The sequence below is a fragment of the Myotis brandtii genome, unplaced genomic scaffold, assembly GCF_000412655.1.
Source record: "Myotis brandtii unplaced genomic scaffold, ASM41265v1 scaffold225, whole genome shotgun sequence".
In the NCBI taxonomy this organism is placed as follows: Eukaryota; Metazoa; Chordata; class Mammalia; order Chiroptera; family Vespertilionidae; genus Myotis; species Myotis brandtii.
The window spans coordinates 2,813,281-2,818,308 of NW_005358435.1; the positions used below are offsets into that span (position 1 = coordinate 2,813,281).

Sequence of the window (5,028 nt, forward strand, 5' to 3'; positions counted from 1 at the left end):
AGCAATGCAATTTTCTTGAAAGCCATTTTGAAGGGCACCTGAGCATCCTGGTTTAAAGACAGACTGTGGGGCTAGACCAGGGGTGGGCAAACTTTTTGACTCGAGGGCCACAATGGGTTCTTAAACTGGACCGGAGGGCCGGAACAAAAGCATGGATGGAGTGTTTGTGTGAACTAATATAAATTCAAAGTAAACATCATTACATAAAAGGGTACGGTCTTTTTTTTTTTTTTTAGTTTTATTCACTTCAAACGGGCCGGATCCGGCCCGAGGGCCGTAGTTTGCCCACGGCTGGGCTAGACAAACCTGGGTCAAACGCAGCTGTGTGACCTCGGGCCAGTGGCTTCACCTGCTGAGCCTCAGTTTCCTCATCTGTCAAAGGGGATAATAAACATATCTGTCTTAGAGGATTGAGCAAAACAATGTCTGTAAAGCACAGTAGCCTTTTTCTCATCTTTTTTATTCTTCTAATGTATTTATTTATTTATTTATTTATGTTGTTGTTGTTAATTCTCACTCAAGGATATTTTTCCATTGATTTTTAGAGAGAGTGGAAGAGAGGGAAAGACAGAGAAAAACATCAACGTGAGAGAAACACATCGATTGGTTGCCTCCTGCATGAACCCTGACCAGGGCCCCCGGCCGGGAAGGAGCCTGCATCCAAGTTGCCCTTGACCGGAATGGAACCCAGGACCCTTTGGTTTGCAGGCCGACACTCTATCCACTGAGCCAAACCAGCTAGGGCTGTTCTTCTAACTTTAAATATAGGAGATACAGAAAAATACAAAGAAGAAAACAAGGTCACCCAGAGAGAAGCATCCTAAGATTTTCGTGGAAATTCGGCTCAGTTAATGTATTTAGATTGCGATCCTACCGTTGCCTGCTTTTTCATAGAAATAAAACCCAACTTGAAGTTTCATTTAAAAAACACCTTTGCTTATTTTATTTTTATTGTTTTTTGAATGCACACACGTCGGAAAGGTTCGAAGGGTGTCCAGTGAGAAGCGAAGCTCTTTCCCTCCCCAGCCTCTGGCTCCCCTGCCCGGAAGCCAACACAGTGAGCAGTTTCTTGCGTGTCCTTCCTTTCTTTCCTGGCGTTAAATCATCTTTGGACACATGATTTCCAACCCCTCTATTCATTGTGGGTTTGTTTGTGTTTTTAATTCACTCAATTATAAAGCATGACATTCTAAAAAGAAAGAAAGAAAAATTAGAACGGACAGACAAGCAAAAGAAAAGGAAACAGGCAGAATCACCTGCAATGTTACTACCCCTTTAACATCTTGGAGTATATCCTCGCAGCCTATTTCCATTGCTTCGTGTAGGTGCACATTCTTGAAGCACAGGTATCTTTCCTTCTCAGTGCTGATCACAGTCTGTGATGATGTTTGTGCACTGATCTCTGATCATTATCTGTCTTCCCCGTTGTGCTCGGAGTTCCAGGAGGCTGGGGCGGTCCTGAGAGTGTCCCTACTCCCAGCGGTGTCAGCACACAGGAGGCCTGTAAGGAATGAATGAATGAGTGAATTGACAAAAGGGATCGCACAATATATCACACTGTCCCGTGACCTATTTTTTGTTTTCACTCAACGTATCGGCAACCTCTCTCCACATTTCTAGCTAGGCAGCAAATCCTCATTTTCCATGTCTGCACGGAGGCACCACAATAAACGTCTTTTTGATGCTGGCCAGAAGCTTCTGCCCCTAACTGGGAAATTCTTTTTCAAACCAGATCTGTTAACAAATTCCACATGATCTGCCCGTGCCCCAGCCCTTTGGCCATTTACTTTCAGCCCGACACTTCACTGGTTTCGTGGGCCCATTGTTTTCTGGGACAAGTCAAGATTTACTGCCCGTCCCTGACATCATGTTTTTCCAGAGAAGCTTGAGAGTAAGAACTCATCCCACCCCCACCCCCACCCCCGTTTCCGCCTGTTAAGGGTTCTGTATATTTGCTGAAGTTGGGAAACTTGGTGTAACCCTTGCCTCCCTGGCTGCCTTGTCACAAATAGCTCACACCAAGCTCATTCCTACCTCAGGGCCTTTGCACTGGTTGCCTCCTGTGCCTGGAATATACTTCTCTCATGCATTCTTCAGGCCTCTGCTCAAATGTCACCCCCTCAGAGAGGACTTGCTCAACCATTTTTCTGCATTAGCATCTCGAAGCCACATATCCAGTTTTACATTTCTTCATAAAACATTTCTCAGCACCTGGTTTCGTATCCTATTATGTGTTATGTTACTATAGTGGGGTTTTCTTATTTATTGTCCATCTCGCCCACTATGAGGGCACGAACTTGGTTTGTTTTCTTCTCACAGTATCCTCAACACCTAACCCATGGCCTGGGGTATTGCAGCTGCTCAGAAACTATTGGTTGAATCCATTCATGTTAGTTCCAGGGCTCTAAGGTTCCTTCCTTCATTTATCTATTGGCCTGGCCAGCACATTGAGCACCTACTGTGTGCCAGGGCCCATCTGAAGGATGTGGTCAGTGGTCCAGGAAACACATCTACACCAGATAACGGCATCCGATGACTTGCTGGCTGCAGGCGGCCCGGAGAGAACAGGGCTTAGGGCCTGAGGGACATGGGTTCCCAGCTCTAACTCAGCATTTGCCTAGTTGGGTAAACTGCAAGGGAGACACACATGAGGATGATAGCCTAGTCGTCTTTACTTCTCCCTGCTATTCTTTCACCATAAGTGGAAGAGAAATAAAAAAGTGAGGCCAGAAACCTTTTTGGATTTCTCCCATAAGCCCAGCGTCTTTACTTGGGCGCTAAGCTTTGCCCTACTTTCTGGCTGCTCCATACCTTGCATACCTCCTTCAGGGAAGCTCCTACCTTAGTAGCTATACCTTCCAAAGGAAGATGCCAGAAAACTCGCTTTCCCAGCCTCCCTTGCAGGTTGGTGCAGGCGTGGGACTTGGGCTTCATCCGCCAGACATGCTGCCAGAGATGTGCAATCAGACAAGAAGCACTGGACAAGAGCTGGGGAGGAGCGTGGGCCCGGCACTGGACGGTGCAGTGGGAGGGGCCCTCTGGGAGAGAGCAGGCTCCCGGGGGCAGCTGGTCCATAAATCCTGGGTCTCATGCTAAGAACCACCCCATAACCTTGGAAACTAGCCAAGTGGTGGCTTCTACTGCTTGCAACTCAGACCCCCCTGACTGACAGTAGATCATTCTAGGTTCTTCAGCTTCATGGCCAATTATTTCTTATCATTCTCTTTCATTCAAGAACTATTAGAAAATGACTATCCATGATTCCACCTTGGTGACTGGAGGCAAATGTTAGAATTGTTACCCTGGCTCCGCCATGGAGCCCCACTTCCCCTGCTTTGGGGAAGGGGGGCATGCATGTCACTTTGGAAAGCAGTTAGGTCACAATAATTAACGGGTATTAAGGATGCTCATGTTCTTTGACCTCCAAATCCCTTTTCTGGAATTCTGTACTGAGGAAATAATCAGAAATAATGAAAATGCACAAAGATGTTCACAACAGAGTTATTTATAGTGAGGAGTCAGAAGTGACCTAAATGCCCACTGACCAAGGAATGGTTTCGTAAATTAAGCGATAATCCCCAAAGAATGCGAGTGACGATTCCCCTGGCAAAGTATCAGTGCAATGCTCAGGATTAGGTTCATCTTGGAGTGACTGTGAAATCAAAGTAACAGGGGCTGAAATAAAATAGAAGTTGGCTTTTCTCTTATGTAAAAGAAACGTGGAGGTGGCACTCCAGGCTAGTGGATGACTTCATAAACTAATCAGGGATTCAGGTTCCTTTTCTCTTGTTGCTCCACCATAGCCCCAAATAGCCTCTTAGGTTCTGGCCATTACATCTGCATTCCAGCCAGCAAGGAGGATGGGAAGAAGAGCAGGTATCCTCTCCCTGAGGACACTACTTAGAAGTTACTTATATTCCATTGGCCAGAATTTAGTCACATGAACACACCTAACTGCAAGGGAGTGTGGGAAATGTAGTTTTTTGTTTTTTTTTCAGGGTGGGCACATGCTTAACCAAATGGGCATGGGATTTCTGTTACTAAAAAAGAGGGAAAGATGACAGAATTGGGGAGAAGCAGGGGTCTCTACCACAATAGGCAACAATTAAAAATAATGTCGAAGAGGATTTTGTAGTAACATGAAAATATGATCTTGTATAGTTTGGGAAAAGTGGGATTTGAAATTGTATATGAAGTGTAATTGCAACGGTGTAACAAAATTTCAAAGCAGAGAAATCTACTCAGAGGACAAAACTGCTAGCAAGTTGGCCTTAGTGGGCAGTCCAATAACAAATTTCATTTTTTTTCTCTTTCTTCTATATTTTCCAAATTGTCGATAATTGAGCAAACTTAACTCCCCAAAAGAAAGTCTCTGTGCAGATCACAGAATCTACTGGAGCTATAATTTGTGCCATGCAAATTCTGTCCTCAGTTGTGCCAAGGCAGCCAGATGGGGAGAGACAAAATGAAATTATCTCTAGTCTCAGGCATGATTGTGAATGAAGTCCAAGGAACCCACAGAAAGCGACTAGAAAAAGAGAGATCTGGCTTATTACAGGTTCGAGTCTCGGCTTTGCTGAAATGCCAGCAACGTGACCTTGGTCAGACCACTAACGTCCCTGTCCCTGCATCTGCACAGTGGAAGGACGGACAGCATCCATCTCCAGGTGTGAGGAGGGCTGGGAGGAGGTGGCGAGGGTAAGACGCGTGCACAGATTAAGCACAAAACCGGAGGTTCTCAGCTGGGAGTGGTTTTGTCCCCCAGGGGACATTTGGCAACGTCTAGACCAGTGGTTCTCAACCTTCTGGCCCTTTAAAAACAGTTCCTCATGTTGTGACCCAACCATAAAATTATTTTTGTTGCTATTTCATAACTGTAACGTTGCTACTGTTATGATCGTAATGTAAATATCTGATATGCAGGATGGTCTTAGGCGACCCCTGTGAAAGGGTCGTTCGGCCAACAAAGGAGTTGTGACCCACAGGTTGAGAACCGCTGGTCTAGGGACATTTTTGGTTGTCAATTAA

The 5,028-nt window shown here is 45.4% G+C and overlaps 1 long non-coding RNA gene across 1 annotated transcript in view; it reads right to left on the reverse strand.

Annotated features, from left to right (window-relative positions):
- Positions 1–936: 936 nt before the first annotated feature.
- The window catches only part of LOC106726096, a 5,112-nt gene continuing 1,020 nt past the window's right edge, over positions 937–5,028 (reverse strand). Inside the window, exons 2-3 of the long non-coding RNA XR_001362111.1 lie at positions 2,460–2,544; positions 937–1,501 (exon numbers count right to left, since the gene is read on the reverse strand). This is a non-coding gene — a long non-coding RNA (uncharacterized LOC106726096). The remainder of the gene's footprint in view (positions 1,502–2,459; positions 2,545–5,028) is intronic.